General features: G+C 39.2%; 1 long non-coding RNA gene across 1 annotated transcript; it reads left to right on the forward strand.

Annotated features, from left to right (window-relative positions):
• Window positions 1–21,212: 21,212 nt before the first annotated feature.
• Window positions 21,213–23,230, forward strand: LOC130522692 (uncharacterized). Its single transcript, XR_008949679.1, has 2 exons — window positions 21,213–21,457; window positions 22,033–23,230. It is a non-coding gene; the product is annotated as an uncharacterized LOC130522692 (long non-coding RNA).
• Window positions 23,231–24,104: the final 874 nt, after the last annotated feature.

Here is a 24,104-nt window from a genome sequence, read left to right on the forward strand (position 1 = left end):
CAGAAAAGTGTCATTTGTGACGGGTAATAGAGAGTATCATTTTTACTGCATCGGGTTAGTAATTAGATGTGGATTCAAATGATAACTTTTTTGAAGAGAGAGAGATTAATGCAGGAGACAGCTAAGAGGCTTTGTCGGTCAATAGGTGACACACAGAAAGCAGCTCTGATAAGGTTTGTGCTTCATTTATATGCTGTTCAAGGTTTCCAATCATGGATAGATTCTGATTTCAATTCATTGATTTATCTGTTATCGTTGAACCTGTGTGTCACTAACCAACACTGGTCCTCTGATATCAGAAAAAACATTGTTGATATTTGAAATATCCTTACTAAGTAAACTTTACTGAGCTTGTGATGATGTATTTCCATAATTTGAGCTCTAACTCTGATTTGCATTAACTAAAAATGTGTTAGTCTGTGAAGTTATAGGAACCAAAGAGCTAAAGTTTTGATGTTTGGTAGTTTATGATGAAGTTCTCCATGAAACAGGGTCGTTGAAAACCAGTGAAAAAAGGATGTTTGTGGGGTTTTTTTCAGATGAAGATGATAAATGCCTCCTCATCAAATGGATCATCCTCTGAAGAAGCCCTCCATTTTGAGATACAGTGCATGTTCATCAGTCCAGGCTCCATCAACTTCACTATCTTCTACCTGACAAACATCCTACTAATGTTTCCACTCTGTGTCCTGATTCTCTACCTGGGTCTCCAACAATGGTGGCAGCAGCGCTCCACCTCCACAGCAGCAACGATGGGTCACTCAGACGTTTTCATCTACCACTTGGTTGTCATGGAGCTTGTTGGGATCTTGGGGTGCATCCTCTGCTGTGTTGGCATCCAGACCAAGAAAGATATTTTTACATTGGGGTCTTATTTCTGGTTTATCCCCAGGTATGGAGAAGCATTGTTTCAGGTCCTCACCTGTCTAGAGCGCTACATGGCTGTTGTTCACCCCATCACCTACCTGAGGTCCAGGAGTGAACAAGGGATCAGAATCAGAAAAATCTGTGTTGGGTGTGTTTGGCTAATTTGTTTTGGAGGGAAAAATCTGGTGGATAAAGTGCAAGTACATATGATATTGAACTACATTTTTATGCTTTTTAACATGTTGGTGGTGTCCTTCTGCAGCATTTCTATTCTTTGTGTTCTGATTCGCCCAGGACCAGGAGACAAGCCTGGGAGCAGGGGCATGTCCAATCAATCAAAAAAGAAGGCTTTTTACATTGTCATGTTCATACTGGGAGCGGTGTCACTTCAATTTTTAATTAATCTGGTTTGGTCTGTTTTTATTGCAATATTAGGCAGCAGTTGTGTGGCATTTAATTTTTCTCTTTGGATTAATCTGCCCAGTATTCTGTTGTTACCTTTACTGTTTCTGCACAGATCAGGAACATTTACATTTTGTATCACTAATGCTAATTAGGAACAAGGTTTTGCATTGTCCATTTTCTGTCAGATAAATAACCAAAACAACACACTCGAAATTCAGCTCAACCATCATCCATACAAATTTGACCTGCTCATACATATTATCTCTGTTTTGACGTATATTTGATGGCCAGTGAGTGCAGTTGGAGAGTATATCTGCCGTTATATTTGTGAGGTTAATGTCAATCCCTATCTTCATAGTTAATGGAAAAAACAAATTTGGAATGTAATTACACACAATACAACATAAGGAACAGTTTAGATCAAGAAATGTCTAAACGTGAAAAAAAATAGGAATTCAGATAAAACTCTAATTTATGTTCAATTCAATACATTTTTCTTGTTTTCAAAATTTCAGTGTTTTTTTATTTCATAAAACAAAAGAAAATCATTCATTTTATTTCTTGATTTCCTTAATTGGTTTAAGTGTTGGGGTTCTGGGTTGTGTCTGGCTTTGTCCTGCAGGGGGTGGTGTGGAGCACAATTGGTGGCAGCTGGCACTGCAGGCAGGCACACCTGTAGGCAATTTACATCTTGCCGCCTATTTAAGCAGGTTGTGCCTGCCTGTCAGTGCCAGGGTGTCTGTTTGTCTTCCTCATTGTGTACTGGGTGTTTGTTTGGGTTCCCTTGTTGCATGTTGGTGAATTTTGGCTTCCCTCGTCGTGTGTTGGTGTTCGGCAGTTCTGGAGGGCCGCTCCTGTTGCTGAGTTTCCTGTTGCCCTGGAGGGCCGCTTCTGTTCCCTGGTGCTTGGCAGTCCTGAAGGGCTGCCCTACAGTTCCTTGTGTTGCCCCCCAAAAAATAAAACCTTGTGACCATTTTACCACTGTGTCCTGGCCTGCGTTCGGGTTCTGTTCAACCCCAGTTCTGTAACAATAAGTCGGTGTTGAAAAATCATTTTCACTGTAATTGTGTAAGTGTGGACTGTGTGTGTGTGTGTGTGTGTGTGTGTGTGTGGTGTGTGTGTGTGAAAAAGTTTTATGATTTTTATTAAAATGATCCATAGACGAAGCCCTGGGGGACGCCATGAATAACATAGGAAACTAAAGAGAGATATAATGGTCCTTTCTCTAAATTTTTAGGAAAAGTAATCCCCATGCTTTCCAAGATAATGTTTTGCTGAGTCCAGATCCCAAAAAAGGCAGAAATCAGCTTGTAGTCTCAGCACATTGGGTTAGAGATCCTTCAAATTACTTTCACATTTTAAAATTATAAAATATCTAGTGTATCAGAAGCACTGTGCAACTATTGGCTTGGGGCAGTTTTGTCACAGGAGCTGGCATCATTATGAAAAGCAGAATTCATAGGAAAATGACCAGCAACCTCTTATTTGTCATGTCAAAACACCATTTAACATTTAAATGTGATAAATAGAATAAAACAGAGTAAGAGATTCGAGTAGGAGGAGTGCTACTTCAGAAAATACCTGTGTTCATGGAGAAAGGTAAGAAAAAAAAAATAATACAGTTTTGGTCATTTTATAAAAATTTACTTTATATTGAATCGGATTATTAAGAGCAACAGAGATGTATAGAGATGTGGCATTGACAATGGAATATATTTGAAGAGCCAAACAGTGAGGTCATGGAAAAGAGATGTGGAGAGCTTGATCAAAGGCGGAAGAAAAGCGGTATGGTTTTCATGCCAAGAAAGAGTACTATGATGCAGTAAAGAAGGCAGAGACGGTCAGAGGGAGCTGCAAAGTGCCTTTAAAGATATAGAAAAAGAATATGACAGGGAGCTGAAAGAGGAATAAGGGGAGTGTATAAGGAAGTCTGCAGTGGAATAAAGTTTTGTTCCAGTGGTTTAGGACATGTACAAGAGCTGTGAGATAATGAGGTGAGATGTAGGAGAAGTTCAGGGCGGAGGTAGGACTGCACCATAGATCAGCTCAGAACTTCTTCTTGATCGCTATGGTGATAGAAGGGGTTGAAAGATGAGGTAAGACAACAACTGTGATATTCAAAGATGAAGCTCTGATCTGTATTGAGAGCAGGAGAAGGTGGAGGAACATTTAGAATGGTGATTTGCCCCGGAAAGAAAAGGGATGAAGGTTAGGTGAAGCAAATCAGGTTATGTGTGTGAGGATGAGAGGGATCCAGGCTGGAGGCTGAGGTGGAAAAGAGGTGAAGAAGGATGAAAAATGAAGTCAGAACAGGTGCAGAAAAGTGTCATTTGTGACGGGTAATAGAGAGTATCATTTTTACTGCATCGGGTTAGTAATTAGATGTGGATTCAAATGATAAGTTTTTTGAAGAGAGAGAGATTAATGCAGTAGACAGCTAAGAGGCTTTGTCGGTCAATAGGTGACACACAGAAAGCAGCTCTGATAATTTTTGTGCTTCATTTATATGCTGTTCCAGGTTTCCAATGATGGATAGATTCTGATTTCTATTCATTGATTTATCTGTTATCGTTGAACCTGTGTGTCACTAACCAACACTGGTCCTCTGATATCAGAAGTAACATTGTTGATATTTGAAATATCCTTACTAAGTAAACTTTACTGAGCTTATGATGATGTATTTCCATAATTTGAGCTTGAACTCTGATTTGCATTAACTAAAAATATGTTAGTCTGTGAAGTTATAGGAATCAAAGAGCTAAAGTTTTGATGTTTGGTAGTTTATGATAAAGTTCTTCATGAAACAGGCTTGTTGGAAACCAGTGGACATTTGTCTTTTTTCATTTTCAGATGAAGATGATAAATGCCTCCTCATCAAATGGATCATCCTCTGAAAAACCCCTCCATTTTGAGATACAGTGCATGTTCATCAGTCCAGGCTCTGTTAACTACACTATCTTCTACCTGACCAACATCCTACTAATGTTTCCAATGTGTGTCCTGATTCTCTACCTGGGTCTCCAACAATGGTGGCAGCAGCGCTCCACCTCCACAGCAGCAACGATGGGTCACTCAGACGTTTTCATCTACCACTTGGTTGTCATGGAGCTTGTTGGGGTCTTGGGGTGCATCCTCTGCTGTGTTGGCATCCAGGCCAAGAAAGATATTTTTACTTTGGGGGCTTATTTCTGGTTTATCCCCAGGTATGGAGAAGCATTGTTTAACATTCTCACCTGTCTAGAGCGCTACATGGCTGTTGTTCACCCCATCACCTACCTGAGGTCCAGGAGTGAACAAGGGATCAGAATCAGAAACACCTGTGTTGGGTGTGTTTGGCTAATTTGTTTTGGAGGGACAGGTCTGATGGATAAAGTGCAAGTACATACAATATTGAACTACATTTTTATGCTTTTTAGCATGTTTGTGGTGTCCTTCTGCAGCATTTCTATTCTTTGTGTTCTGATTCGCCCAGGACCAGGAGACAAGCCTGGGAGCAGGGGCATGTCCAATCATTCAAAAAAGAAGGCTTTTTACATTGTCATGTTCATACTGGGAGCGGTGTCACTTCACCTTTTAATTAATCTGGTTTGGTCTGTTTTTATTGCAATATTAGGCAGCAGTTGTGTGGCATTTAATTTTTTGCTTTGGATTAATCTGCCCAGTATTCTGTTGTTACCTTTACTGTTTCTGCACAGATCAGGAACATTTACATTTTGTATCACTAATGCTAATTAGGAACAAGGTTTTGCATTGTCCATTTCCTGTCAGATAAATAACCAAAACAACACACTCGTAATTCAGCTCAACAATCATCCATACAAATTTGACCTGCTCATACATATTATCTCTGTTTTGACGTATATTTGATGGCCAGTGAGTGCAGTTGGAGAGTATATCTGCCGTTATATTTGTGAGGTTAATGTCAGTCATTTATCTTCATAGTTAATGGAAAAAACAAATTTGGAATGTAATTACATACAATACAACATAAGGAACAGTTTAGATCAAGAAATGTCTAAACGTGAAAAAAAAGGAATTCAGATAAAACTCTAATTTATGTTCAATTCAATACATTTTTCTTGTTTTCAAAATTTCAGTGTTTTTTTTATGTCACAAAACAAAAGAAAATCATTCATTTTATTTCTTGATTTCCCTTAACTGGTTTAAGTGTTGGGGTTCTGGGTTGTGTCTGGCTTTGTCCTGCAGGGGGTGGTGTGGAGCACAATTGGTGGCAGCTGGCACTGCAGGCAGGCACACCTGTAGGCAATTTACATCTTGCCGCCTATTTAAGCAGGTTGTGCCTGCCTGTCAGTGCCAGGGTGTCTGTTTGTCTTCCTCATTGTGTAATGAGTGTTTGTTTGGGTTCCCTTGTTGCATGTTGGTGAATTTTGGTTTCCCTCGTCGTGTGTTGGTGTTCTGTGGTTCTGGAGGGCCGCTCCTGTTCCCGAGTTTCCTGTTGCCCTGGAGGGCTGCTCCTGTTCCCGAGTTCCCTGTTTCTTGGAGGGCCGCTCCTGTTCCCGAGTTTCCTGCTGCCCTGGAGGGCCGCTTCTGTTCCCTGGTGCTTGGCAGTCCTGAAGGGCTGCCCTACAGTTCCTTGTGTTGCCCCCCAAAAAATAAAACCTTGTGACCATTTTACCACTGTGTCCTGGCCTGCGTTCGGGTTCTGTTCAACCCCAGTTCTGTAACAATAAGTCGGTGTTGAAAAATCATTTTCACTGTAATTGAAGTGTGGACTGTGCGTGTGTGTGTGAAAAAGTTGTATGATTTTTATTAAAATGATCCATAGACGAAGCCCTGGGGGACGCCATGAATAACATAGGAAACTAAAGAGAGATATAATGGTCCTTTCTCCAAATTTTTAGGAAAAGTAATCCCCATGCTTTCCAAGATAATGTTTTGCTGAGTCCAGATCCCAAAAAGGCAGAAATCAGCTTGTAGTCTCAGCACATTGGGTTAGAGATCCTTCAAATTACTTTCACATTGTAAAATTATAAAATATCTAGTGTATCAGAAGCACTGTGCAACTATTGGCTTGGTGCAGTTTTGTCACAGGAGCAGGCATCATTATGAAAAGCAGAATTCATAGGAAAATGACCAGCAACCTCCTATTTGTCATGTCAAAACACCATTTAACATTTAAATGTGATAAATAGAATAAAACAGAGTAAGAGATTCGAGTAGGAGGAGTGCTACTTCAGAAAATACCTGTGTTCATGGAGAAAGGTAAGAAAAAAATAATTACAATTTTGGTCATTTTATAAAAATTTACTTTATATTGAATCGGATTATTAAGAACAACAGAGATGTATAGAGATGTGGGATTGACAATGGAATATATTTGAAGAGCCAAACAGTGAGGTCATGGAAAAGAGATGTGGAGAGCTTGATCAAGGGCAGAAGAAAAGCGGTATGGTTTTCATGCCAAGAAAGAGTACTATGATGCAGTAAAGAAGTGCAGAGACGGTCAGAGGGAGCTGCAAAGTGCCTTTAAAGATATAGAAAAAGAATATGACAGGGAGCTGAAAGAGGAACAAGGGGTGTGTGAGGAAGTCTGCAGTGGAATAAAGTTTTGTTCCAGTGGTTCAGGACATGGACAAGAGCTGTGAGATAATGAGGTGAGATGTAGGAGAAGTTCAGGGCGGAGGTAGGACTGCACCATAGATCAGCTCAGAACTTCTTCTTGATCGCTATGGTGATAGAAGGGGCTGAAAGATGAGGTAAGACAACAACTATGATATTCAAAGATGAAGCTCTGATCTGTATTGAGAGCAGGAGAAGGTGGAGGAACATTTAGAATGGTGATTTGCCCCGGAAAGAAAAGGGATGAAGGTTAGGTGAAGCAAATCAGGTTATGTGTGTGAGGATGAGAGGGATCCAGGCTGGAGGCTGAGGTGGAAAAGAGGTGAAGAAGGATGAAAAATGAAGTCAGAACAGGTGCAGAAAAGTGTCATTTGTGACGGGTAATAGAGAGTATCATTTTTACTGCAACGGGTTAGTAATTAGATGTGGATTCAAATGATAATATGATAATTTAAATAAAATGATAATTTTTGTGCTTCATTTATATGCTGTTCAAGGTTTCCAATCATCGATAGATTCTGATTTATATTCATTGATTTATCTGTTACCATTGAACCTGTGTGTCACTAACCAACACTGGTCCTCTGATATCAGAAGTAACATTGTTGATATTTGAAATATACTTACTAAGTAAACTTTACTGAGCTTATGATGATGTATTTCCATATTTTGAGCTTGAACTCTGATTTGCATTACTAAAAATATGTTAATCTGTGAAGTTATATGAACCAAAGAGATAAAGTTTTGGTGTTTGGTAGTTTATGACGAAGTTCTTCATCAAACAGGCTTGTTGGAAACCAGTGGACATTTGTCTTTTTTCATTTTCAGATGAAGATGATAAATGCCTCCTCATCAAATGGTTCATCCTCTGAAAAACCCCTCCATTTTGAGATACAGTGCATGTTCATCAGTCCAGGCTCTGTTAACTTCACTATATTCTACCTGACAAATGTCCTACTAATGTTTCCAATCTGTGTCCTGATTCTGTACCTGGGTCTCCAACAATGGTGGCAGCAGCGCTCCACCTCCACAGCAGCAACGATGGGTCACTCAGACGTCTTCATGTACCACTTGGTTGTCATGGAGCTTGTTGGGGTCTTGGGGTGCATCCTCTGCTGTGTTGGCATCCAGTCCAAGAAGGATTTTATTTCCATAGGGATGCATTTATGGTATTTTCCCTGGTATGGAGAAGCATTGTTTCACATCCTCACCTGTCTTGAGCGCTACGTGGCTGTTGTTTACCCCATCACCTACCTGAGGTCCAGAAGCGTACAAGGGATCAGAATCAGAAACATCTGTGTTGTGTGTGTTTGGCTACTTTGTGTTGCACGGATAATTCTGATTGATGAAATGGAAATACATGTAATATTAAACTATATTACTCTGCTTTTTGCCATGTTGGTGCTGTCCTTCTGCAGTATTTCTGTTCTTTGTGTTCTGATTCGCCCAGGACCAGGAGACAAGCCTGGGAGCAGGGGCATGTCCAATCATTCAAAAAAGAAGGCTTTTTACATTGTCATGGTCATACATGGAGTGGTGTCACTCCAACTTTTAAGTCATCTGGTTCTGTCTGCTTTTACTGGAGTATTAGGCAACAGTTGTGTGACATTTAATTTTACTGCCTGGTTAAATCTGCCCTGTACTCTGGTGTTACCTTTACTGTTTCTGCACAGATCAGGAAGATTTATATTTTGCACGAGTAATTCTAATTAGGAACAAGGTTCTGCATCATTTAGACATCAGATCAAATTACCAACAAAAATCCTTATAATTCAGATCAGCCACCATTTAATAACTGCTCTTGCTCGTTTTTCCTTCCACGGCCTTCCATATATTTCAGAAATCACGTAGAACGTCATGAGCACATGCTAAGTCATCCTTCATGTCTCAGACACCAGTTAACATCCTCTCTTGCCCCATATTCCCTCCCTATCTCCGCCAGATTTTTCAAAAATCCTTTACACTATGAGTGGTTGTTGAGTCATCCTTTATGTCTATCATGTTTCCACTTTGTTATTGTTAGATGGTTTGGAGTGTGGTGCATTTGGTCACTCAGGAGAAACCTGGAACAAGAACCCCGATCTAAGAAAAGGCTGTGTATGATTACAAACACGAGCCTTTAGTGGAAGAGAAATTAAATTTGTTGTTTTTGTAATTTGTAAAAATAACACAATTGCATGTTTTTTCATGTGCAGTAAAATTCCAACATGAAAATTTTACTTGTTCATATATTGCCACTGCTTTGATGTTTATTTGATGGTCAGTGTGTAAAGTTGAGTTGAATGTTTAAAGCTTTGTGTGTTTGTTTTAAAAGAGAGTGTATAAAATCTAAATTCCCCTTGTGGGTTCAATAAAGTATATTATTTTCTTCATGAGTATTCCAAGACCATCTGGAGCCCTTCTTAATGACAGATGTTCATCAGTCAGGATTTATCAGTGACTTGTGACTTGTTAACAGAAATTGACACAGGTTAAAACCAACAATAACCAAGAATTTAAAAAAGAAGCAAGCGTCCTCTGGCCATGCCTGTGCAGGTCCAGGAACTGAATTGTGTTTAGTCAGTTCCAGTTGAACATCTATGGGTGCTTTTGTACTGACAAACCCAAAGGGAGTGGATGCCAGCTCCAGTAAAAATCAGAGATTCATAATTGGTCAAGTTGAGGTCCATAGCAGGGGTTCATCAGGGCCATTGTAGGGGTCATACCCCCACCTTATAATGCTCATCTGTTTCATTGCGAGAAATTTTTTCTAACTCATCATTAATCCCTCATATGAAGGTAAGTAGCTCGGTGAAGTCCTTGATATCTGTGCTCACAATGGAAAAATACGTGATGTCATCTACTCTCTTTTAGTGTTTATGAGAGAAGTCTTCATCAGTCACCCATTTAACAGTTCAAAGCCATTGTCCTGTTAGCTCTAAGATGATGCAGGGTATGTGTATAATGTTATTTAATGTCATGTATGATATGTATAATGTTATTTACTGTCCTGGAGTACTAGTTGTCATCAAATGGAATTCATTATGTTCAGATTAAATTGACAAATCAAGCTGTGTATTCGACAAATGTAATTACTGTGAGAATAATTATCACATTATCATTTAAATGCATTTGTATGTTTAGCACCTAAGTGCATGAAGAAGAAACAGAGTGTTTTTCACCTCTCTTGATTTAGTACACTTGTCCAGAGCACCAGATTTACTGTGAGATTGTTATCTGAAACCCTAAAAGCATCTTGGGAGGAGGTGAAAATTCCACATGGGTAACGAGCTGATGTGAATAAAGGAAGGAGGTTTGCAGAGCAGCAGCAGAGCAACGGAGGGTGTTCCAGAGTGAACTGCTGCTCGTTCTCCCTTGCAAGGTACCTGTGTCTGTGTATTTTGTTGATTCACGCAGGGTTTTACTGGGTTGCTCTGTTTCAACTCTAACATTACATACTAAGCAACATGATGTATAGCTCAGTTAAGGTAATTCCAAAAAATAAAAAAGTGTTCAATGAGGATACAATTCATGTTCTAGTCAATAAATTCATCATAAATTTAAAATATCAGTTGTTTTTCAGTAAAATAATAAAAGTACCGTATCAATGTCATTTCCATTCAGTCAATGTTAAAAGCCATAGTTACACTATTGGAGGCTGGACAGCACCTTTGGGTTTGTGCGAAGAAGGGCACTTGCCCAGTAAATAAATGTTTCTCTAAGTTGTATAATTTTTATAAAAATGGTCCATAGACTCACCCCTGCGGGATGCCATTAGTAACATAGGACAGGCAAGAGGCGTAGAGTGGGCCTTGATCTACATTTAATTTGAAGAAGTAAACCTGATGCTTTCTAATAAAATGATTTGATCAGTCCAGAAAGATGCAACACAAGCATGGCAGAAACAAGTGTGCCATCTCAGCATGTTTGGTAGGAGATGCTTCAAATGTTTTCCAAAACAAAAATCTACACAAAGCACTTTGCAGCTTTTGGCATCATGCGGTTTAGTCACAAGAGCCGAGATCATTATGAAAAACAGATTTCATAGGGAAATGACCAGTAACCTCCTATTTGTCATGTCAAAACATTCAAAATTTGAATTTTCTGGAGGGAAAAAATAAAAAGACAGAGAACAGTGGGAGGGGTGATTATAGAGAAAATACCTGTGTTTAGGAAGAAGGGTAGGAAAATAATAAATATTACTATGATGTAGTATTTGCTTTGAAGCTGTTGATGAAGAAGTACAGCGATGGTCAGAGGGAGCTGCAATGTGCCTATTAAGATATAGAAAAAGAATATGACAGGGAACTGAAAGAGGGACAAGGGGAGTGTATGAGGAAGTCTGCAGTGGCATAAAGTTATTTTCCAAGGGTTCTGGACAGTATGAAATCTGTGAGAGAATAGTGAGGTGAGTTAGACTGAAAAATATCACTGGAAGAAGTAGAAAAAAGTGTCAGTTGTGACTCGTAATCGTCTGGTGGCAGCATTTCATTCACATGGAAAGGTGACACGTGACCTCAGGCAGCTTTGATAAGGTTTGTATTTTATTTATTTTTATTTATTTTTGTGGATATCAATCTTAAATAGATGCAAACTTCCTCACATTATTGTATCAGTTGATGTTGGACCTTTTCATCACACCCTCTGATATCAGAAATAACATTTTATTTTGATCACTTTTGACCAATGTCTGCAATTAAAAGGTTTATTGGAAATGATAAATTTTTGTTTCTTGTTTTCAGATGAAGATGATCAATGCCTCGTCAAATGGTTCAACCTCGAAAGAACTTTTCCCTTTTGATTTAGAGTGCATCTTCATTCAACCAGGTTCTGTCAACTTCACTATATTCTACCTGACAAACATCGTTGTCATGTTTCCAATCTGTGTCCTGATTCTGTACCTGGGTCTTCAACAATGGTGGCAGCAGCGCTCCACCTCCACAGCAGCAATGATGGGTCATTCAGACGTCTTCATGTACCACTTAGTTGTCATGGAGCTTGTTGGGGTCTTGGGGTGCATCCTCTGCTGTGTTGGCATCCAGGACTGGAGGAATATTTTTATAATTGGGTACTATTTCTGGAATTTCCCCTGGTATGGTGAAGCATTGTTTCACATCCTCACCTGTGTGGAGCGCTACCTGGCTGTTGTTCACCCCATCAACTACCTGAGCTCCAGAAGGGAACGAGGGATCAGAATAAGAAACATCTCTATTGGATGTGTTTGGCTGCTTTGTGTGTTTGGCTGCTTTTATCCTGACAAGTTTGGTCGCTACAAAGCAAACTTTCCTTACAGCCAATGTCATTGTTATGGTTTTTGCCACTTGCTTTAATCTGCCGTCTACACTGGTCTTGCCTTTGCTGTTTCTGCACAGATCGCAACTATTGACATTTTGTATTAACAAAAAAGTTGGAACAAAGTTTTGCAATGCTTTTCACATGGTGAAAATGTAAAATGGTGTATAGGAAGCAAAATGCAGCTATTGGCATGGTGCATATTGGTCAGAAACAGACTTTGGGGCAGCTAAATGTGTTAATTATCTTATTCGTATCATGTAAAGTTTTTCCCTTCCAGATATCCAAAAACTCTTCCATCAAAACTCTTCCATGGGTCTTTGGGCCCTAAGGAAGTTATTACGGTAAGTAATGATGTTCACCTAGTGCATACCCAAACTAGGCAATGTGTGCCATCGTCTTTTGTGGTAGCATGTAACAATTTAACTACTATCCAGTTGAGCTGCTGTTGGTCATTAGCCCCGCAGCTACCAAAATGGGAAGTTAAACTGTATGTGTGAATGCTTCCAATTGTGTCTCTAAAATCAATTAATTGGGCAGAAGAAAGGCAGGAATCTTCTGCCTTTCTGAGTGGTACTCAGTTACTTTTTTTTTTAAACAAATGCACCCTGATCTCAAGATGCTCTTGGTGAACAGTTTTGGCTGCCAGTCCAACAAGTTACTTTTTTAACAATCACCAACAAGCATTTGATTAGGAAAAGATGATCTGATACCAGTCTGCAAGTACGTGATAACTTTAGCTTTTAATTGTTTGCATTGGGATTCATAACCAGCTAGCATAAATAACCTGTTAGCTGTTTTTGTTTGTCTGGACTGTAATGGTGGGGGTGGGCCGCTTAGTGATTACGCACTAATACAAGTTCTACCTTTGGAGAGAGAAAGAGTGAGTAATAGAGACTAAAAGACAGCATATGCACAATGTCCACATACAGGTGACGTGCAGCAAGCAACACTGATAAGATTTGTCTTTCAATTGTCTTGGAAATATATTACTGAGATTCTCATGATATCAAGAAGAAGCATTTTTACATTGTCATGGTCATACTGGGAGTGGTATCACTTCGACTATCAAGTAATCTGGCTTGGGTTGTTTCTTATTTACGATTACAGAGGGACTGTGTGACGATAAATTGTACCATCTGGTTTAATCTGCCCTCTGCCCTGTTACCACTGCCCTGTTACCAATGTTACCACGTTCGTTGCTAGTTAACTGGTTTTGTTTGTGGCATATTTGGTATTTCACCAGAGGAATGGAAGTAACAGACTTTATATGATTCCAAACAGCAGCCTTCACTGGAAATCAGCTGTCTTGTCATCTGTAAATATGATAAAATCATCCATTTTAAATTGTCTGACCACCAGCCAAGTCTCATTTTATGTGTAGTAAATTCAAATGTGAATGTTTGACTTTACATATATTATCACTGTTTTGATGTATATTTGATGGACTGTGAGTATAGTTTGAGTAATCTACTAGTTTGTCATCTTATGTTAGTCATACTCTTAGGTAAATAGACAAAACAACTTTATGTACAATAAATGCAATTACATAGTATCTAACTAAGGTGGCCATTTCCATAACACAAAAAAGAACACTTTGGCATTTAGTGAATCAAGAAAAATTATATAAAGCCTTATCTGATAAATCATATTTGAGCATATTCTGCTCTACTGTACTCAACACTACAATACAGTTTTGATATCAATACTATAGTTATCAAAAGTGGCACTCTGAAGTACTCTGTTCAATGCATTTGAGAAAAAAATATTCCTGAGAAGTGTAGTGACAAAAGGGAGAAGATTTAAATATGCAAATGTTTGCATTAAAATAAATAAATAAATGCAAATAATACACATTCCAATTGTTCACATGCATAAAGAACAACAAAAGATCCAGGCTTTGTGCACTTGTCTGCACTCTGTTACTTTTGTGTGTGTGTGTGTGTGTGTGTGTGTGTGTGCGCGTGTGCAGGAGTCTACCTGTGTTTTACCTGATTTAAAATCAAAATCCACATTCACTTTATGCAGCGAGTCACGAGACAACAGCACATCCAGGGTCATCATGGCTAAGCTTCCACTGCCTGCAGGCCGTAGTACACATAAAAACTTGGCCTTCAAAAATCTGTCTTGTTTTAAACTCAATACATATACATTTTTGTAAAATCCAAATATTTGATTTCAATCAACTTGGTTTCCTACAGAAAATATTTACCACAATAAATATAATGGACAACAAATAAACTGGATGACACTGGCACAATAATAAGTTAGTGGTATTTGTGATTTATGAAATTATTGCATGAGACTTATATGAAGAGGAGCTGGTGGTAAGTGGGGCATCAGCTCAGCAGCCACCTCTTTTTCTCTCCACCATCGTATCAATGAACTCATATCCCAGAAACATGGGAACTGCCTGTCCTCTTTTGTACTTTACAACTATCATACCTCAACACGTGCTGTTTAATTCATATTCATGAGCACGCTAATGTGTATACAGACACAGGAAGTCCTATTCTCTTAAGGTATTATACCACCTCAACTCCTTTCATTTTTGCATCCTTACTTGTTGTCATTTCTTACATTTTTCCATTTGGTGGCCGTGCAGCAGTCAAAACTGGCGATATCACCGAGGGATCTGAAACAATGGTGCAGACAGGAACGGTCATCTCCTTTCCCCCAGTATTTACCGGGAACTCCTGCAGTGGAAGCATAGTGAGTTTTAGTCATAAAAGCAGGAGTCATTAAAAACATAGACTTTATAGGAAAATGACCGGCAACCTCTCATTTGTTATGTCACAACATCATTCAATTCAATTTGCATTTCTGAGAGGGAAACACACAACGATTAAGGGAGAGGGACAGAGAGAGAGAGAGAGAGCGCGCACAACAGGAGTTGGAGTGAAGTTTCAGAAAATAGCTGCATTCAGTGAGGAGATTTAAAGGAAGAAAGGTAAGAACAAAAAAATAATAATGCCAGTTATTATATAACTGCTCTTTATGGGCCTTTGCCTAAAACACAGTTCATTGTTAGCGTCATGTAATAGCATCATGTAATTTTCTTGCTTGCAGATGTCCAGAAACTCTTCCTTCAACAATGACCATCTTCTTCACCTATACCTTTCATCCACCAATTCAAGGATAAATATAACAGCAAATTGCCTCTTTAACACAGAAGGTGTCATCATCTTAATCCCCTTCTTTGTCACCCACTCTGTTCTTTTATTACCGATCTCTTTCATTGTCATCTTCCTGGGTCTCAAAAGAAGTTTCCAACAGTGTTTTGCAGTCGAACCAGCGACAGTGGTACATTCGGATGTCTTCATCTACCACATGGCAGCCATGGAGTTTGTTGGTGTTTCTGGGTGCCTTCTCATGATGTACAGCATTTTTCAGAAACAATATATTCAACTGTTTAATGCTTATGGTATGTGGTCATTTAGCTGGTACGGGGAGACATTCTTCTACCTTTTGATCTGTATGGAGCACTACCTGGCTGTAGTACATCCTATTGCTTATCGCAACCTGCGAAAAGAGAGTGGGATCAGAATCAGAAACATCACCATCGGCGCTGTTTGGTTGTTCAATTTAGGAAAAGTCATACTGCTGTTTTTAGGAAAAGCCTCCCCTTCAGTTGAATTTTATATCATGACGTTCTTAGTCATCGCACTCTGCTTCAGCTTAGTGTCAATTATCTCGGTTCTAATTGGTCCAATCTTCTGGGAAGAGGGGAAAAAGAGGAGACTTAATCAATCAAAAAAGAGGGCTTTCTACCACATTTTTGTCATACAGGCAGCACTACTAGCAAGGTGTGCTTTTTGTCTCACTGTTGCATTGTTTTTTGATGAAACAGTACATATTGATTGTTTGTCTTTATTATGTGCAGTTTGGATTAATCTCGCTTGCAGCGTGATATTACCTTTGCTTTTCCTGCAACGAACAGGAATGTTAGCATGTTGTAATAGCAATATTAGGAAGACATAAGGTTTATTAGGCATTTCCAATAGTGAGCAAAGCTCGGCCATGAATAGACTTTAACAAGCAATGACAAAATAATTTCCATGATCCATTAGCATACTTGGCCACAATCCCCTGCACTAGATGCCAACATGAAAGAGGTTTTTTGTTAACTGAATATATTGAATAAAACCTTCGGAATTAAAGTCCTGTTCTTTTGTACCCAGGACAATGTATAAAAAAATGTTGGCACTCATTTGTAAAGCAAGACAACAAATAAAGGTGTATATGTCCCTCAATTAGTAAAGGTCAGTCCACTGGGAATGATGATATCAGCATATCCATCATTGCATGGCGTTTGATAGAGCAATGTTTTCCAGACATAGTAGATTGATACGCTTTTTCCTCAAAGCTTCACTCTGAGCTCCTGTTTTTGTCCCCTCTATTGGTATAAGGTTAAAGTCTCATATTTTTGGCCTCTTAACTGTCTCCTTTATGCTGATTGCCAACTTGAACTTTTGTCAACCCTAATGTTTAATGTATGAGTCAATGGTGTGGCTTGCACCTGGACTGTGACCTGTCAGGCCACTTTTTCCACCTGACTGTCAGGATGGTCTACGTCCCCACAACCCTGACAAGAACTAAGCGGCCACTAACAGAAGATGGATGCATGACTGGACTGTATGTACAGCTGATGCAAATTGTGAATACACAAATACTGGAGAGAAACAGCCTAATGGGTCATTGTGATTTGAATAGTGGCTCACTTTTTTTCTTTGCATCATTTGAATTTCAGCTATTCATCAGTTGGAGCTGAATGGAAATTCATAGCTATGAGATTTCTCTGTGTGATTTGTAACAGTAAATCAAGTTGTGTTGGTAGAATCAAGCATGCAAATCTACTTTTTTCTGGTGAATAAATTAAGTTGGTTTGTGATTAATGTGTTGATCATTTTAAATATTTGTCATATTTAATTTTGTCATTGGAGGCAGAGAGAGTGGGACAGAGAAAGAAAGATCGTACACGGCGGGCAGAGGGATTGGTAATTCATTGTTTGGAGAGGAGAACCTACACGTGAGGCAGATTCAAAGAACAGAAAAGGTTTGGGCTTTACTGTTTTTAATTCATCTTTATTTAAAAGATTCATTATTGCTGAAAGTGAATTCACAATCAGTTTTCCAACAGAAAGTTTTAATTTCTTATGATTAGATTTGAGGTGATGATTTTGGATTGATCTTAAAGATCACAAGATTGGAATCTGAATTAAGTTGTGTCGAAGGTGAGATTACTCAAAATGTAGTTGGGTGTATTTTAGCCAGACTATACTAAATCTTTTGATCACTTCGAGAGAACAAGCAACAACTTTAGTCACTATAGGCCCCACACATGAAAATCAAGAATCCGGCATTGAACAATTTTGATGGAACTGTGTGTGTTGATCTCTGATAATCTCCACACAGCACACCATACACATCGCGATTCTGCCCCATTAGAAACTGGCCCTCAAAAGCAGAACGCTCACATACTCACATGTAATCTCTCAAAAATAAAGATGAAACATAGTCACAACTGGAAAACACAACATTCAACCTGGTAGAGAACATACAAGAAAAGGGAAAGATGGCTCGGGGCAATCTTTCATTATTTTTATTTATGCCTGCTTTCTTTTCCCTTAGTCAGCTTGCTTCTTGATTCCGTTCCACATTATAAGTCACGGATTTGTGGTTATTGGGATAAATAGCAAATGTTCCTGTTGTCTCTAGGCGCTTTATACAAACCCAGGGCCAGAGCCCCAACAAGAAAGGAATATCTCCCCTTCCACAGGAAGAAACCGTGAGCAGGACAAGGCTCAAATGGGGGGACCATCCTGCTGATGGCCAGCTGGGCAGAGTAGAATTAGATGGGGGAGGACAGAAACATAAAGCCTGGAAATACATTAAACTGACTGTTAACCCTCCTCAGACCACAGGATAATCTCTTAGTACAATCATAAAAGATATACGATAAATGAGCTTTTACTCTCCTTGGTCTGGAAGGGGTAAAATGATTGGGACAAAAATCCCAATTATCTTCTCTGTGTAACCCAATTGTTAAGCAGTATGTTCTTCCAAGATAATTTATTTATATCTCATCTAACAGAATCAGTTAAAATAATTGTCGGCATCTACACCAAGAATGGACAGATGGTGCTGGCTGCTGTGAACTTTCTAAACAGGCCATCTTATTCTTTTCTATTCCAGATACGATGGTTAATTGTTCCACCTCTGGGAATGTCTACCATCATCCTAATATGTCCTGCTCCCAGGTAGACCGCTATCTGGCCTGCTTCAGATCAATGGAAAGCATCTTACATTACATGACCTTCGTCATTACTCTAACACTCCTCTTGCTCCCTCTTTGTATTCTCATCTTCTACCTGGGTCTCAAAAAATGGAAGCGGCTGCGCGCCCTGAATAATACAGACTTCTTTACTATCAACTTTGCAACCATGAAGCTGATTGTTTTTTTCGGGCACTCCCTTTGTTTCTGTGGTATCTACTTAGAACAGGAAAAGATGATTAATGTGGGATTTGGCTTCTGGACCATTTCTTGGCATGGAGAAAATTTGCTTCACTTCCTGACCTGCACAGATCGCTACCTGGCAGTTGTCCACCCCATCATCTACATACACCTGAAAAGTCAAAGATCGAAACGAATCAGGAACATCACTACTGGGTGTGTTTGGATAATGCCCTTCCTGATAACAAGTTTGAAATTAATTGAAACTACGGCCCAGATTTTGGATTTCTTTCTCTTGGTTTCAGGCTTGATCCTCCTGACTTTCTTGAATGTTTCCATACTTTGCATTTTAATTCATTCAGGTCCAAGGAAACAGGGTGAAAACAAGAACAGACTTGACCAGTCAAAGCAAAGGGCACTCTACACCATCACTACTATACTGGGAGTGTTGATCTTAAGATTTGTGTGGAAGTTAGTTTGGGTTCTTCATGATGCAATAACACATATAGATGATTGTGCGTTCTTTGTCTATGGAGTCTGGGCAGACTTTCCCAGCACTCTGATTTTACCTTTACTCTTTCTTTACAAACCAGATACAATAAAGTTGTGTTTACGTTGCAAGAAAAATACTCCCAGAAGGTGAATTAAATTAGGTCACCCCCGATGCTGCAAATCTAGCATATCGGAAACAATAAACTTGTTAGTAATTTGCATAGCCTTCTATACTATTGCCATGAACTGTTCCTGTTGTCCTGTAAGTGGAGGTTCTGGCATTTCATTGAGATGCTCCACAGTTTGGCTTCTGAGATGATTTGTTGTTGTGAGGTACAGTTTTTTGTGTTACGAATAAACTCTATGTATGCATTCATGATGGTTACATGTGGGTTGTTTTACATTAAATTAACCAAGATGGTGTTAAAATTTCTGAATGAATCCAACCTACTGATCACAAATGTCAGTGTCTTTATGTTGTTTTATATTCCAAGTAAAATATACACAAACTGAAGGCTGGGCAGTAAAATAGTGTAAGGCAGATCAAATTATTGAAGGTTTGACCCTTCTGTAGGTCAGCAATAATGTTGTGAACACATTTTCTTGAGTACTTTTTGTGCTTCTATCTCTCCCCCCTCCCCTCTTTGTATAAAGGTATTACCAACCTCATAGCTGTTCACTGACCAGCTAAACTCTAAACCCACTGAGCTGCTCATCATCCACATATAATTTAGATCTAGTCTCTTCTTCACCTGTCCTCCCCTTCTTTTCCCAGCTGGCCATCAATAGGAGGATCCTCGCATATGAGCCTGGTCCTGCTCAAGGTTTCTTCTTGTTAGGAGTGTTTCTTTACCATTGTTGGGGGGTCAGGCCCTGGGTTTCTGTAAAGCACCTTGAGACAATTTTGATTGTTCTAAGACAATAAGATGGAGATTCCGCTGGTGGCGCTCTTTTTATGGTGCATATAAATACTGAGTGACCAACGCCCTCGTAACATTCCAGACAGGCAAAGACGTGAAAGCAAATCTGTCCACATATAAAAATAAAACAACACTGGGACGTCGCCATCATGACAATGTGAACTTGGGTATAGTTAGCAATACAGAATAAGATGGTTGGAAAGAGAGGCAGGAGCTCTATGACCGCCAATAATATTCAGGTCTGTGAGAGTCAGAATGACTTGCTGGAGCAGGATACTGGTGACACTATCATTTAGGGGTCAACCTAGACTATGACAATGAGGTGATGAAAAAAGGGGTTTGGAAGACATGCCTGTGTGAAAAATTGATAGATAGCTTTAAAGACTACAAATTAGCCCCAGGATAGAATGCGTAAGTGAATAGTGTGCTTTGAGAATGGACCTGTGACCTGTTAGGATGTTTTTCCCACCTTGACAACTCTGACAAGAAAAAGGTGGCCACTAACAAAGCAAGGATGCATTCATGGACGTCATGTACAGGTGATGAGAATCATAAATACGCAAATACTGGAGAGAAACAGCCAAATGAGCCTTTGTAATTTGAATAGTCACTCATTTTTTCTTTGCATCATTTGAATTTCAGCTATTCATCAGTTAAAGCCTAATAGAAATCCCTAGCTATAAATGATTTCTTGATATGTAATTTGTAACAGTAAATGAAGTTGTGTTGATAGAATCAAGAATGCAAATCTGCTGTGTCCTGTCAAATAAATTAAGTTGGTTTGTGATTAAAGTGTTGATTATTTTGAATAAAGATGCCATGAGAGACATAGAGAGTGGGACACAGCAAGAAAGACCATAAAGGATGGGCAGAGTGTTTGGTAATTCATTGTTTGGAGAAGAGAACCTACATGTGAGGCAGATTCAAAGGACAGAAAAAAGTTAATTCATAGTTTTCTAACAAGTTTTAATTTCTCTGATTATTACATTTAAGATGATGCCTTTAGATTTAGGTTCAAGACCACAGGGTTTGAATCTGAAATTATTTGTGACATAGGTGAACTGACTCTAAGTGCGATGTCGGGGGGGTGCGTGTGACCGTGAGGAACATGTTGTGTTTTGGGTTTTTTTGCCGTACTAGAATAAAGTGTAATTGCACATCAACTACAGTAGGTGGCAGTGGCGCTCTCATTGTCAGAGTGCGCAGGGAGTATTAGATCTATGGTGTAGAGTTTTTTTGCACCGAGCATTCGCGCACACACTGCACAGAGCAAGAGATAAGAAGAGCAGTGAGCAAACCCTCAAGAGACACCATGAAAAAATACTTAACAGTGATGAAAAGAAAGACGGAGAGAGACGGAGATAATGAGACAAACGAAAGTCTCCCGAAAGCTAAGACGAGGAAGTATGACGAAGCATATATAGCGCTTGGCTTCACTGCGACTACGGTGGGAGACGAGGAAAGACCGGTGTGTTTACTGTGTCTAAAAATGTTGGCAGGACAGCATGAAGCCAAATAAATGAAGGCGTCACTTAAAGACATTACACCCCAGTCACGCTGATCAGCCGCTTGAGGTTTTTCAGCGGAAACGTGCCGAAAATTGGCAACAATCATCCCGTTTTGGTCTATATTTCTTTTTCTTTTTTGTTTTCTTTAATGTTAATTAGAATACAATGTTATGCAGAGGTGTACTTATAACAATTTCATAGGCAAATGATACTAATTATAGTCACGGTCGGTGGGGGGGCGCAAAATGTTTTCTTCTTCCTAGGGGGGGCGTAACAGAAAATAAGTGGGAAGCACTGCTCTAAATGTAGTTATAGTATTTTGTTGTCAAGTACTTAAGATTTTGATCTCTACTCCAGACCAAAACAGCTTCTTCTTCACAGCCTGATGACTAAATTCTCGATCAGTATGTTTCTCCAAGAAGTTCATTTAAGAGAATCATTTGAAAATAATTGTGGGTATCTACCCATAAATGGAGAGATAGTGCTGACTGTTCTGAACTTTCTAAACAGGCCGTCTTATTCTTTTCTTTTTCAGATATGATGGCAAACATTTCCGCCTCCATGGATAATTATCTTCATCGTAATCAGTCCTACTCCCAGCTAGACATCCATTTGGCATGTTTCAGATCAAGGGATGGCATTTTAGTTTACACCACCTTTATCATTACTTTAGAGCTCCTCTTGCTCCCTCTTTGTATTCTCAGCTTCTACCTGGGTCTCCCAAAATGGAAGCGGCGGCATTCCCTAAATAACACAGACTTCTTCACCATCAACTTTTCAGCTATGGAGCTGATTGTTTTATTGGGGCACGCCCTATTTTTCTGTGGGATCTACTTTGAATGTATCAAGATAATAAATATGGGACATGGCTTCTGGTCCATTTCCTGGAATGGAGAGAATTTGTTTTAATTCCTTACCTGCACAGATCGCTACCTGGCTGTTGTCCACCCCGTCATCTGGAAACAAATCAGGAATGTCGCCATTGGGTGTGTTTGGCTGATTTATATTGGAATAATGAGTGTAAACGTAATGAAAAAAATAACCCATATTCTGGATCCCTTTCTCTTGGGTTCAGGTTTGATCCCCTGACTTTCTTCAATGTTTCCATACTTTGCATTTTAATTCATTCAGGGCCAGAGCAACTGGGTGAAAACAAGAACAGACTTGACAAATCAAAGCAAAGGGCACTCTACACCATCATTTCTATACTGGGAGTGTTGATTTTAAGATTTGTTTGGAATTTTGTTTGGGTTCTTCATGATGCAGTAACACAGATATGAATGTGTGTTCTTCATTTATGGAGTCAGTGCAGACTTTCCCAGCACTCTGATTTTATCTTTACTCTTTCTTCACAAACCAGATTTGACTAAATTGCATTTATGTTGTAGGATAAATTTTCCAGAAGGTGAATTAAATCAAGTCGCAACTGATGCTGCAAATATAGCATGATGCAAAAAATGGAAAAGAAATGCTCAGAATTTGCACAGTCAAATATACTATTGTCATGGCCTGTTTCTGTTGTCCTGTAAGTGAAATTGCTACCTTTCATTGAGTTGAGTTGGATTTCTTGTTGTGAAGAAAAGTTATTTGTGTTATAAATGAAGTATTCTGTAGGCCTTCATGACAGTCAAGGCAGGGTGCAATTGTGCAAATTAAACCACTGTACTGATCAAATATGTCTTCACATTGTTAGCAAATGACACTGAATGAAATATACAGTATATGAACTGGCATCTGTTTTTTTTTTCTTAAAATTTCAATATGATTCAGTAAACTGTCAACAAAAGATTCTTTATACTAATGCAAAATCAGGTTCCCCCGAACATTAACAGCAGTGTTGTTACAACATAAACAACCAAGAAAAGGAAATGGAAATTCCCCTGGTGGTGCTCTTTTTAGGAGGGAAAAACAATGGCCAGGTAGCGTTCCAGAGAGGCCAAAATGTGAAAGAAAATCTGTCCACATATGAAAATGAAGCAAAGTTAGGATGTCACCATCATTAAGAAGATGGTTGGAAAGAGAGACAGGAGCTCTATGACAGCCAGTGACAGCCAAGTCTATGACAGCCAGAAGGACAGGTGCCATCATGGCTAAAGGCATCACCTATGGGATGAAAATGATGTGATGAAGGACTGGCAAATTGGTTGCACTGATAGTAGAGAATATACATTTCCCAGCTTCAATATCAAGGCACTTGAAAAAGGTGGCTTGGAAGACAAGACGTGTTGGAAAAATTGATATTAATAGATATTTTTAAAGGATAGAGTCTGTTAGTGAATGGTATGCTTTGAGAATATACTAGCGAGCTGTCAGGTTGTTTTTCCCAGTACATGGATGGCCTCCAGAACCCCCACAACACTGACAGGTAATAAGTGGTGGCTAACGAAAGATGGATGCATGAATGGACTGTACGCACAGGTGATACAAATCCTAAATAGGCAAATACTAGACAGAAACAGCCTAAGCACTCTTTGTGATTTGAATAGTCACTCATTTTTTCTTTGGATCATTTGAATTTCAGCTATTCATCAGTTAAAGCCTATTAAAAATTTGTAGCTACATGTGATTTCACTTTGTAATTTGGAACTATAAAATTGTGTTGCTGGA

The sequence above is a fragment of the Takifugu flavidus genome, chromosome 3 (assembly GCF_003711565.1).
Source record: "Takifugu flavidus isolate HTHZ2018 chromosome 3, ASM371156v2, whole genome shotgun sequence".
Lineage (NCBI taxonomy): Eukaryota > Metazoa > Chordata > Actinopteri > Tetraodontiformes > Tetraodontidae > Takifugu > Takifugu flavidus.